Here is a 14,133-nt window from a genome sequence, read left to right as displayed (position 1 = left end):
AAGTACGTGGTATCACGTAACATTCCGCCAGTACGGATGGTATTTGCTTCGTGATACATTACCAGTGTTAAAATGGACCGTTTACCAATTGCGGAAAAGGTCGATACCGTGTTGATGTATGGCAATTGAGATCAAAATGCCCAACGGTAGTGTGCTATGTATGCTGCTCCGTATCCTGGACGACATCATCCAAGTGTCCGGACCGTTCGCCGGATAGTTACGTTATTTAAGGAAACAGGAAGTGTTCAGCCACATGTGAAACGTCAACAACGACCTGCAACAAATGATGATGCCCAAGTAGGTGTTTCAGCTGCTGTCGTAGCTAATCCGCACATAAGTAGTAGACAAATTACGCGAAAATCGGGAAATCTGAAAAACGTCGTTGTTGAGAATTCTACATCAACATCGATTGCACCCGTACCATATTTCTAAGCACCGAGAATTGCATGGCGACGACTTTGAACGTCGTGTACAGTTCTGCCACTGGGCACAACAGAAATTATGGGACGATGACAGATTTTTTGCACGCGTTCTATTTATCGACGAATCCTCGTTCACCAACAGCGGTAACGTAAACCGGCGTAATATGCACTATTGGGCAACGGAAAATCCACTATGGCTGCGACAAGTGGAACATCAGCGACCTTGGCGGGTTAATTTATGGTGCGGCATTATGGGAGGAAGGATAATTGGCCCCCATTTTATTGATGGAGGCGCTGGTGGATTAATGGAACGCCCTACCACAAGAACTCCTTACTGTGGACTAGGAACCAGGTGTAGCCTTTGTTATAACCAGGGGAACATCATAAACCTCTGTGACTTCAGTGTAATTATTGTCGTTGAATGAAAATGCCATATCTGTTAGTCTCATTGCGTATTTATTTCAGTTACCTCCTGTACCATACTGCAGCAGGTCTTTCTATGGTTTAAGTTTTGTGAAGCCCTGTTACTTGATACATCATCCGCCAGTTACTTTCGACTTTAAGTTATGCACACCAGTATATATTCAACAAACGAATACTGAAAACACACAGCTTGGATAGGCTGGTGATGCAGAAAAGGTTAAAAGACAATAGCAAATAAATAAATAAAACTGAAACAAATGTCATCTAACTGTCTAGGTAAGACTAAAAGGAAGTATCAAATAAATAAACGAGAACTAATACAAACATTATGTGCAGAAGTGGAACAGATTGAAGCAGGAGAAAAATAGACCTCATTTATCAGACAGACACAAAAGTGAAGAAGAGAGCAGCCCTCTTAGAACGTGTGCCCTAAGAAACTCGCAGAAGTTACTGACGGTGTTAAAAATGAAACATTTTGAATTGCCAATACAGTACAAGAGTCTAGGAATATGGTACAACTAGGTCGATCTCATTGCCATAAGGATCGCGAGGAGAACATTAGGCTAATCACATTGCACACAGAGACGGTGAAGCCATCAGTGTTTCCGCCCTGCATATGTGGATTGAACGGTAACAAGCCTTAGTAATTGGTACAACGGCCAGCACCCTTTGACATGGACTTGACAGTGGTTTTCAGATTACTGATGCAGATGGGGCGGTAACTTAATCGAAATGCACCATCGTCGTGTAAGTTTCCCAGTATGTCCTTATGTTTGAAATTTAGCTCAAATTTACTTCCCATTCTATAAAAACTCTACGTACTTATTAGAAAAACCATGTACCCACAAAATGTTATTCAACTTAAATTCGTATGCTAACGTTTCACTAAACAGTACCTGTTTTGAATTGTAACGACTGAAGACAATTTGTCTTTGTATTAAATGCGCAACTAAAGTAAAACAATTATCTGACCCTAATAAAAATTTCTACTTACGTCTCGTCTTGACAACATTGTTGCAGATTCCCGAAAGCACAACAGCAAACAGCAACCAGGCAGCGGCTATACTAGTTTACTATTTTTAAATATGATTTCCGAACAGTATTCAAACTGTTGCACACCATATGGTGCAATGTGGTGATGCGTAATGATAACCTTCCTTTAAACAGTTTGATGGGGAGAGTTACTATTCCTAGGAAAAGATATTTTAGGACAACGATTTTAGAAAGAAGTATGTATTCAAAAAGACAGAGTAAAACTTCGCCTGATCTTCACATGTAACATTGGTCTGAATAATACTATTCTTAACGAAGTGCACAATGACTTAAAAAGAGTATAATGCAAACAGAGAATTTCTATAAAAACCAAACAGCTTAAGCAGTTGATATGTTAATGCATGACTCAGGAAAGTGGGGTGGTCTTTCTCTCAGTTCTGAACAAGCGAACAAAGCTAACTAGCTGAAAATAGTCACCGAGACAAACTAGCTACGCAGCGCTGCAGTCTTACGTCTAACTTCATGTCTTAAAAGAAAACCAAAAAAGTAACATTATTCCAAATTTATGTTCTTTTCGTCATACAGTATCTACATCATATTCATCCTTGCTGTCCTTCACAATAAATCTTTCTTCATCTAACAGATACCCTTCACAACTCAACACAGCGCTACTGAATACTCCCATCACCCACCAAACCTCAACTAAGGATATATCAGACTGCTCAGAGGCAAGGGTCGTGCCACAACAAGACCAAAGGTGGTTTCTCTCTCTCTGACGTGCGCATCGATAACTTACAAAAATCAAAATCACTTGCCTACCTTACAGTCGCTGTGGGCAGATGAGTGCAAATAAACTTCGCCTTTGTGCAAGAAGACCGTATAGACACATTTCGAAAGTAAAGGTGACCTCTGCCTCCTCTAGCCTTTTCATGTTGCTTATAATTATAGTTCTCGTCAGACTGCGGAACATTATCATTATTTTAGTATGAAAGATACATTTCTTACCATCGGTGACGATGGTATCACTTGAACACAAGAATTGCGTGCAGCAGAAAACTTGCTACAGTCACTAAGTAACGCGACGACAAGACTGTCAGAGTGAATCGTCAGACCAACTCAGATTCCGATAACAGGCTAACGGAAAAGGCCTACTTTGCATTCATATATCCGCAGCGCCGATGCTACAATATATCGCGTGCCATAAACTCAATCTGAACTCATCTGCAGCAGAACTCAGCAAACCACAGTGAACTCATTGGCAGAGGTCAGCTCCCAATGAGTTTAAACCATCCCCATTCGCCATCTACGGGTTACTGTGTATCTTATTGGTTCTTGATTCCCCCAGCCCGCAGAAAGGGTCGACTGCATTCTTGGCGACTGGGAGACCCTTTTCTTTGGATCCAGTTTTTATTTTAACTCTACAGTGACATTATTTCATTAAGTTTCCGCGGACAGCCCGACAGCCCATTCGTCCCGAATGTTTTATTTGCAAGCCGAACAAGAATTTAGCCTTGACTCTGCGTGATTTGTAACCTACCACCTCACTTTTTACTGGGACAACATTCCGCTAGAGCTGCAGTTGACACGCGGGAAATTTCATCCCGAATGGGCGAGTTTCTGTGCTGCATTCCTAGCAATCCTTGAATTGGGTCAACAAGAGCGGGTACCGTAGATCCGCAGCCGTGGCGCTCTGCGAGACGTTGGAAAGCTGCTGTATGTAAATGATGCTCGACGAGAGAAAGGCCTAACTAAAAATTCAGTCCCTTTAGCATTCAAACCTGAGGTTGATTTGTTAGCAGTATGCCATTCCCCTCTTTTGTCTGCCTTCCCTTTCATTTCCAAGTATGTAGTGCATCTCACATTATAAGTAATATTTGGCGCCTGCCATATCCTTGGTGGCCCCCGATGATTCTTTAGCTCAGTACCCCCCCCCCCCCCCCCCCCGGTATTGTTCCACTGATGTTGCAAACCTGCAAACCATGATAGTGTCTTCCGTAAAATTCCCCGGGAATAAAATAGCACACCAGTCGGACTTCCAGGTGGGAACTGCAAACGATACAGATAAGGTGAAGGAAAACAACTTAAAGTGTTAGGTATATCATCTTAGTCGTGTCGGTATAGAAAGCGGAAATTCTTAGTAGCACTTTTGGTGGGTAACTACTGAAAAATTTTGCTGAAACATGTATAGCACAACAAAAAGAACACGACTGAATGTTCGTAGCATGTGTTTCTCATGACTGTGCGAAAATGTTGTCTTCATAACCAGTAGTTAATGTGAGCAGAGATGAAACACATAGGGAACCAATTACGGGCTGTAGTGCGGGTGATCAAACACTTCACATCGAAAACACTGCAGGAGTATTTTCATTGCCCCTGCAGATTGCGACCGAGAATTGTCACGAAATAGGAACCGTATGACAGTTCTGTAATGTGGGCTGCATAACATCAGACGAAATCTCTCACCAGGACCTCATACTTGGCGGGAGACACGATTTTCTACGCATCTTTATGTGCTTATCATGCGCTCAGTACTGAAAAGAGCGAAGTTATGCAGCCGACAGGCATACTAGGGACACTGTCGAACACATCTGTGCAAAGCTTCATCGGATTTTCATAGTCGTTTCCATTTCGCGATCGATAGGAATTTACTTTCTGGACACCCCTCGTAAATAGTTGCCACGATTAAAATTCCAACCCTGGTAGAATTGTGAAACCGTCATCTATGTCTGTCTTTGAACATGTTAATCTGCAAACCTAGTACACGAATTTTTGTGGGGATTTCGCAGATAACTTGAGTATAGCTTTCGGCTTGGTACAGACTTTATTTTATAAAAATTGGAGCATGGAAGAAAGATATCCATACAAATTGTAAACCGAAACCACTGGACCGATTTCAGACAAACTTGGTACGCAATCATTTCTGGCAGAAAAGAATCGCTATCAAAGAGGTAAGGGTGGATGAAAAAGACGTGTAGGCCACGAACCCCAAATGCCCGGATCCTGTTCATTCAATAATTGAGAACGAGAGCGCTTAGTAACCTGCAGCAACTTTTACGAAATTTTTTTCTCAGTGACACATCCCAAAAAATGATTAAAAGAAAAAAATGTTTGTCGCTTAGTAAATTTTCGTTGTTCTTTTTCGCACCAGCCATGGCGTTTTAATTTATTACTTGTTCACTACTAACTACATCCTCGAGATGTTTTGTAGACAGTGTTCGCATATACCATTGAATGCCTCTGCAAAATTATATCATTGCATGACACATAGTTCAGGATACATGAAATCATAAACACTGATACTGCCGCATCATGCATGACCTCTAAATTTTTTATTAATTACTAACCCGCTGAAACGATTTACATGATGCCCATTATAATTATCCGGGCTGTTATGCCGTGGTCGGTTGATGAATTCTGTGTCAATTCCCAACGTTTCGTCTCCGACTGCGGGAGACATCTTCAAGGCGGCGATACCACATCGAAGCTGACCAATATGTCCTCCAGCTGGACCACTATGCCATTCAATCTGCTTATGAAATGTGTCGAATTCTTTATATACGAGTCCGAAAGGCCCACATGTGGTTTTAACAGCGTAGTCAAAAACTTGGCTGACGAGTAGGTGGGCGAACCATTGGCACTTAGTATTGGTCTTAACGGCACATTTTCTTTATGAATTTTGGGCAATCCATAAAGCCTCGGTGGTAGTGCAACCGAATTGCTGAGACCTTTCCGTACGGAAAGTATACCGCAAACCCACGCACACGGACCGTTATTTGCACCGGGATTCGAACCACCACCCACAACAGAAGCGGGGTGTTATCAAGACGTTAGCGGAGAGAGCTAGAAATATTTGTGAACCTTAGTTTCTCGACGCTGAGATGGAACATCTCCACAATGCACTAATGAAGAACGGATATTCGTCCTCCGAAATAAAACGTGCGTTGAGGCAGCCACGCAGAAATCATACTGACGTACAGGCTACCGCAAAATCTAAGGTTTTCCTGCAGTTTGTTAAAAATGTAACGGAAAGAATAGGGAGGATCTTGACGAAGCGGAATATTACCGTAATTTACAAGCCCACCAGGAAGATGCAGGAATACCTTAAGCCTGCTAAGGACGCTCGCAAACCATTGAGAAAAAGCTGGAGTGTATAGGATCCATGCAGCTGTGGTGATGTTTATGTGGGTACCACTAAAAGAACGGTTTCTAAACGTTTGGAAGAGCACAAGGGAAATTGTAGAAGAGGAGAAACGGAACGATCAGCTGCTGCGGAGCATGCTTTCCAGCCAGGGAACCACAATATTCATTTCGAGGAGACGCAAGTACTAGCGTCCACAAGCGGATATTACGAAAGGCTCTACAGGGAGGCAATCGAAATCGCTAAACACCCAAATAATTTCAACCGAAAGGAGGAGGGCGTGAAATTAAACGGTATATGGATGCCGGTGTTAAAGAAGATGTGTACCACTCGTCCACTACTGGGTGATGGCAACGGCGATCGACGGCGACGGACAGCGGCCAATTGCACTGACGTTTTCAAAACACGTGACGTCACGCCGCGGCGTGGGAGCGCGCGGACACGGAATTTAGCGGCAGTCAGTAGCGAGCCAGTGGGTGTGTTGGACCTTCCATCGAGCTACGGACCCCCTTGAAGATGTCTCCCGCAGTCGGAGACGAAACGTTGGGAATCGACACAGAATTCATCAACCGACCACGGCATAACAGCCCGGATAATTATAATGGACATGATATTTCCGGCCGTGAAAGTCTACATTTTAGATTTACATGATGCTTAGTAACGAGATAGCTCCAACACTGAGGAAGAGCACAGGCTACTTTAGGAAGTGTGTAGTACAAGATACTTATTGATTTGAAGAATATTATGCAATTTACGGAAGATATTTACTCTTTGAAAAGACTATTTTCCCTTTGCGTTTTGAACCTTATCATATTTCTGAAACTGCTTTTATTAGTTGATAAGTGCAACGTGATGCGATTTAAAGTAATGAACAGAATGGTTATACAATCTTCATTGTGTTTAATCCATACTTTCACTCTATTTATTGCATTATGTATGTTGTCTAGCTACTATGCGCCTTATCCAGTATTTGAGGGCGAGACTTGCATAATCTCAAACTTATACGAGACTTGTTCTCGCCTACAACTGCCTCAACATGATGAAAAGAAAGAAAGGTTATCACTTACTACAGTTTCGCTTTTTATGCAATAAAATGTCACATAAGGCATGATGACGCGGCGTTTTAATTTATTAGTTCTTTGCTACTAATTTCATGTGCAGCACATTTACCAGACAGTATAACCATATGCCGCTGAATGTATCTACAATATTGTGGTGTCACCGCCAGGCACCACACTTGCTAGGTGGTAGCCTTTAAATCGGCCGCGGTCCGTTAGTATACGTCGGACCAGCGTGTCGCCACTGTCAGTGATTGCAGACCGAGCGCCGCCACACGGAAGGTCTAGAGAGACGTTCTAGCACTCGCCCCAGTTGTACAGCCGACTTTGCTAGCGAAGCTACACTGACCAATACGCTCTCATTTGCCGAGACGATAGTTAGCTTAGCCTTCAGCTACGTCATTTGCTACGACCTAGCAAGGCGCAATTACCAGTTTATATTCAGTGTCATTATGTCTAAACAAGAGCGATGTTCTCCAATTGTGGATTAAAGTTAAGTATTCCAAGAACTACGTTCTTTTCTTTATAGGATAATTACTTTACCTTGTTCCAGACCTCACGCCAATTTGCGTGAGCTTAACGCGTGCCTTTCGGCTACCTCCGAGTGGCTTGGCTGTCTTGCCAAGTCACTACAAATATTATGTCATGTATGATGCAGAGAGAGGAGGAGAAGGACATGGACAGAGAAAGGAAAGTGGCGGAGATGGACAGGTGGGGGGGGGGGGGGCGGAAGAGGAGGTGGACATGGGAAGAAAAGAGCAAATGGACAGAGAGAGGGGAAGGAGGAGATAGACTACTAAAATTCAACTAAATACATACAGGGGTAAACTCGCGTACTCAGCTAGTCTAGGAATACGAAATCTGCCTGTTGTCATTCATCCATGGCTCACAGGGTATCGTGCGAGAAATGCGCAAGCTGACTTCCGCACGAGCAATGCTTTCTAAACCCGTGTTGATCTTTGGACGGAAGCTTTTCTATCTCTTGGGACATTGCAGTGGGGGAGAGGTTCAGAGATAAATACAAGCTAACTACGGGGTCAAAGCCGAAGAGCACTCTCTGTGAAACAGAATAGGGTTTCGAGTCGGATCTGGCAATTGTTTTGTTTTCAGCGCTTTTATTTGCTCCTTAATACCGTGGATGTCTATTTCTATGTCCCTCCCCCCCCCCCCCCCCCACTACACCCCTACTCACCCGCCTTATACAGTAGTCTGAGAGACGATCAAACGAGGGTACGTCTCTATAATCCTCCTACATGAATAATTTTTAAATGCAGAATTTAAAACTTCATCTTTCCTTTTACTGTCTTCTATCGCTACAGCAGACGTCGACTGCTGACTGAATAGAATGATTTATGCCGCTTATCGATTTTACGTAGAACCAGAATTTTCTCGGGTTTTCCGCAATGCTTCGTTAACGTATAAGATGGAAATTGTATGCTTCGCGCATAGAACTTTTTATGAACGCAGGAATTTCTGCTAACTTAAGCCCGTTGACATTCCCGTTTTCGTTTTTTGAACAGAGTGGAACAGGCTCTGTTTCTTCAGAATTTTGCTAATTTTGTTGTTAAACCACATCGGGTCTTTTCCCTCCTCCATCCACCTATATTATTTAGATGTACGTCTCCATACGTCTATAACCAGTTTAAACTTTGACCATAATTCCTTTACGTTCATTATACTAGGACTAAATGACACCCATTCCTTGGCTAAGTAAGATGCTAACAACTGCTTATGTTCTCCTTCTAGAATAGAAACACTCCTAGGCTTTATTATGGGTTTATTAACCTCAGTAACCACCCCCCCCCCCCCCCTTATGATGACATCATGATCACTAATCCGTCTCCATACAGACAGTGTTGCCAACGTAAGATCTGTTTTCAACTACTAGGTCAGAGACTGAATGTGGTTTGCTGAGTTAACTGATCAAGACAGTTCTCACAAACTGCGTTCAGAACTATTTGACAAGACTGTTATAACCAGGAATAACACAATAACCTCATCAGTCTGGTTTATTAAATCACAAATATCTTTTTAACAATTATGTTAGCCAAGCGTCTTCTCAGGCTCACACTCAGAATTAATGCATAATTAAAGTTTGGTTATACCAATGTCCAAATGTGCATAGTGGGGTGCACGTCCCATAATTATTCCCAAGTCCAGTGAAGTTCAGTCTCTCCGAACGCAGTCGCAAGATTGCCGCCGAGCAGCCAGGTAACCTCGAGTGGTGCGGCGAGTCATCCACAAGCAGCTGGAACTGTCGTTTGCGGCGGCGGCCGGGTTTATATAAGGCTTGCTAGTTAATGGAGCTGTCGGCTGGGGTCGCTGTTCTCCAGGGAAAACCAATCGCAATGTTTCCTGGGGTAGCCAATTGCTGTGTGCTGACGAACGCGCGCGCGCGAAGGCGGCCAGCGATGGTAGCCGCGAGCCGCCCGGAGAAGTGCGGCCAGCGATGTATTTCTCGGCCACGTAAGGGAGCCTGCGTGTGAAGACGGCCAGCGATGGAAGCAGCGGGCCGCCCAGAGAAGTGCGGCCAGCGATGTATTTGGCGGCCGCGTACTGGAGCGCGTTGTTCGGTGTTTGTTAGAAGTGGTGTATACCACAAAGACCATCTGTCCATACAACCTGCAATGAATCCATAGACTTCCCGTCTATATTCGGAAGGTTAACATCGCCCTAAATTCATACTGCATGATCAGGGTGTTTTCGAGCTCCTCAGCGAAAAATTGCTCACAACTATGGCCACTAAAAGGATACGATGATTAACGTGAGGTCAGCTAGGCCGAATCCTCGCTTCCAGATAACTTCGTTGTCAGACTGAACTTCGACCTCGACAGACATACTATTTGAAATCTCCCCCTCTTATGACGTCGCTTCAATACACGTTCCTTGCCTCGTTAAGTATTTCGGAGAGTTCTGCTTCGGGTATCACCCAGATCTCTGTTCCAAATATAAATTGAATGCGATAGGGTGGTAAACACAGGGACTTTGTCATAGATGCTTCGGCAATTCACTATTAAAACACTGAGATTCGGTGTATTTTTGTGCCCGATGTCATTTTGCTCTCTGCGTACCGACGGGCGGATGTTCGTCAGAGAACCCCAAAACCGTCGCCTAGCCTCCCAAAAAAATCACGTGCACTTCACATTTCGTGGCATATAGAAATTCACAAACCTTTCTTATACAATATGATTCATATGGCTCTGAGCACTATGGGACTTAGCATCTGAGGTCATCAGTCCCCTAGAACTTAGAACTACGTAAACCTAACTAACCTAAGGGCATCACACACAGCCATGCCCGAGGCACGATTCGAACCTGTGACCGTAGCGGTCGCGCGGTTCCAGACTGAAGCGCCTACAACCGCTCGGCCACACCTGCCGGCTCTTATACAAGAGATTATTGTTGACAGCTCCTATTCGAACTGAAAATACTAAACTACAGCTAAAGTCCTCCCGAACAGGCCACGAAGACCCAAAGGTACCGTCCGGCCGCCGTGTCATCTTCAGCCCACAGGCGTCACTGAATGCGGATATGGAGAGGAATGTGGTTAGCACATCGCTTTCCCGGCCGTATGACAGTTTCCGAGACCGGAGCCGATACTGCTCAATCAAGTAGCTCCTCAGTTTGCCTCACAAGGGCTGAGTGCACCCCGCTTGCCAACAGCGCTCGGCAGACCGGATGGCCACCCATCCAAGTGCTAGCCCAGCCCGACAGCGCTTAAATTCGGTGATCTGACGGGAACCGGTGTTATCACTGCGGCAAGGGCGTTGGCTAACTTAAAATACAGCCATATGCAAACCTTAAGAACGAGATGGATAAAGTATTATATCCTATTAACTACTTGGTGGAAAGTACGGGAGGATATTCCCAGTGGGCCGCGGAGCAAAGAGAGCGTCCCCATGCAGTAGCCACGCCATTGTCAGCTACAGCAGCAAATGACCGCTACATTGTGTCTCGCAGGCAAGAAGGGACCCAATTCATATAGCGGGGGCAATTGCAACCACATTTAACAGGAATGCACAGTTTGCGATGGTGGCAAGAGCACGTGATCAACAAGGACTGGAGTTGCGTGCTAACCTCGGGTGTGGCGTGAAGAGAAACAGAAGAAGTCGCAGCCTGCCCTGACCGTTCTAGTTGTGCCAGGGGAGATTTTTGTATTAATCGAGGAGTTTTGGCGATTTGCCTTTTTTGCTGCACGTAGTTGTTGCTTGCTCGCGCACTGGAGGGATTTTGCCAGATTTTTGTTCTCATACATTGAAAGTAATATCTGTTTTGTGTTGTGACCAGACACGTGGTTATTGATTAAAGACATTGTGGTATAATTAAAATGTTTGCTAATGAAACTGCCACAGGAAAAGAAAGGTTGAGTAAAGTTTGCCAGTGTGTGAATAGACAGTTGTAGGAATACAGTAAATCAAAAGTGTTTATTGATTGCTTTAATTTTTACACCTCTTCAGAATTGTTAGGGCAACGGCCTGGCCGCAATGGATCTACCGGTTCTCTCCAGATCACCGAAGCACTGTCGGGTGTGTCCGGCACTTAGATGGGTGACCATCCGGGCCGCCATGCGCTGTTGCCATCTTTTGGGGTGCACTCAGCCTCGTGATGCCAATTGAGGCGCTATTCGACCGAACAATAGCGGCTCCAGTCACAGAAAACCATCATAACGACCGGGAGAGCGGTGTGCGGACCACACCCCCCTCCCATCCGCATCCTCAGCTGAGGGTGACACGGCGGTCGGATGGTCCCGATGGGCCACTTGTGGCCTGAAGACGGAGTGCTTTTCAGAATTGTTTACTACACCCATCCTGGTTATTTAATTTCTATAAAAAAGAAAAAGGGGAGTAGATGCATCAGTAGTAGTGATCATCCCTTGCATTCTGCATCGTAGTATTTCTTTTGAATTATTTTAGCATCTTCCTGCACGCAGAACGTTCATGCAGTCGCAGTGGCAGAAGGAGGAAAGTTGTCTGTTGCGTGCATGTAAATTACGTACAACTGTTACGAGATGTTAGAGAATAATTTAAAATCGCAGTGAGAACAAGAGAACAGATTTCTTAATGATTTATAGGAGAGTAATTAATTTATGCTATTCTGTTCCCAATCAGAATACTAACATGTCCGATGGTGGGAAGTTCTAGAAAATGTTTGAATATTGACATTTTGGAATAAGGATATTCACTATACAAGTTGTATGGATACAGTCAGATTTTAATGATACCGATAATAAATTTAGATAGCCGAGCCATTTTTAGAGTAAATGTATAGATTAGGATGATATTATTATAAATACGGCTTTATACATTTTCGTGCATCTGTTGCCATAATAATAATGATAATTTTTGATAATAAAACTTCCACCAGGCTAATCATAACAATAATTTTTGATAACAAAACTTTCAGAGTGCTATGGTGTGGGAAGGCGTAATGTTGCAGGCATCGCTCATGTGCGTCATTTCAGGAACGCATACGGCTCTGACTTAATTTTTATGGCTGTCAGTGCGCGGCCGCATCGAACGCAGCAGGTGACTGAGCTCTCGGAACGAGAGGGAATACGGAGGATGAGCTGGTGCCTACCTACTTGGGTATAAAAATAAAACCTGTATATATCACATACGATATTTCCGGACTGCAGAGGTTATCGCACCACTTAAGGTGAGAATTTCGTAGATGCAGTGCGTTTGAGCACGTTGACAATGTTGTGGCGGATATTCGATCTTAAGGTCTTATTGCTCCTAGGTTGTCGCTTGCACAGAGCTCAACGGTGGCTTTGAAAAGCAGCTTGGGAAGCATTTCCCGAAGAAGTGGAAAGAGTACCCGAAACAAACTACTTCTTATCCCAACAAGTGTAGCATGAATACTGCAAGCTGGTGGAGTCTGAGAGAAAACGATATGCAGATATTTCATCTGTTACCTGGTGATTACAATGTCTATTGCTTGACATGGCAGACACCGTAATATTGTTCTCAGAAACTTTATTGGTTGAAGAAGCAACCTCAAGTGATTCAGCTAAGTGTAATATTTCAGAGAGATAAAGAGCAGATGACGAAAGTGCTTTCGTTCTACACTTTCTCGATCGAAAGCTTCTCGAACATTCGCAGCTCTAATAAGCCCTAATAAGTTATTTAGCATTAGATTCACTGCACTGTTTACATGCGAAATTCAGTGAGGAGATAAAACTTGTAAATTTTCAGCCCAGGTCACGCACGATTGAGATGACGGTTTGTCTCATTGATTAAATTTTATAGACGAGATGTATTCGGAACTGCGAATACGATCAGACTTCAGTTGCACAATGTATTCATGACAAATGAAAATTTGTGCCGCACCGGGACTCAGACCCGAATTTCCCGCTTTGCGTGAGCAGCCGCCTCCAGGAAAACACAGACATTGAAAATATGATTAATTTTATACTTGTGGCTACTCTAAGAGTTTGATGGCCGTAATGAATAGGCAGAAAATTAGAGGTAACAGAAAATGACAAACTACTTGGTTCTGTTAAAGGGTATTAAGTTCTGTACTATTTCGTGTAAATTTCTACATATACATCTACATTTATACTCCGCAAGCCACCCAACGGTGTGTGGCGGAGGGCACGTTACGTGCCACTGTCATTACCTCCCTTTCCTGTTCCAGTCGCGTATGGTTCGCGGGAAGAACGACTGTCTGAAAGCCTCCGTGCGCGCTCTAATGTCTCTAATTTTACATTCATGATCTCCTCGGGAGGTATAAGTAGGGGGAAGCAATATATTCGATACATCATCCAGAAACGCACCCTCTCGAAACCTGGACAGCAAGCTACACCGCGATGCAGAGCGCCTCTCTTGCAGAGTCTGCCACTTGAGTTTGTTAAACATCTCCGTAACGCTATCACGGTTACCTAATAACCCTGTGACGAAACGCGCCGCTCTTCTTTGGATCTTCTCTATCTTCTCCGTCAACCTGATCTGGTACGGATCCCACACTGATGCGCAATACTCAAGTATAGGTCGAACGAGTGTTTTGTAAGCCACCTCCTTTGTTGATGGACTACATTTTCTAAGGACTCTCCCAATGAATCTCAACCTGGTACCCGCCTTACCAACAATTAATTTTATAT

The 14,133-nt window shown here is 44.0% G+C and overlaps 1 pseudogene; it reads right to left on the bottom strand.

Annotated features, from left to right (window-relative positions):
• Positions 1-10,688: 10,688 nt before the first annotated feature.
• On the bottom strand, positions 10,689-10,806 carry LOC126426415 (5S ribosomal RNA; annotated as a pseudogene).
• Positions 10,807-14,133: the final 3,327 nt, after the last annotated feature.

The sequence above is a fragment of the Schistocerca serialis genome, chromosome 1, assembly GCF_023864345.2.
Source record: "Schistocerca serialis cubense isolate TAMUIC-IGC-003099 chromosome 1, iqSchSeri2.2, whole genome shotgun sequence".
Classification (NCBI taxonomy): Eukaryota; Metazoa; Arthropoda; class Insecta; order Orthoptera; family Acrididae; genus Schistocerca; species Schistocerca serialis.
The sequence above is the reverse complement of the archived record's forward strand: the minus strand, read 5'-3'. Positions and strand labels throughout refer to the sequence as shown.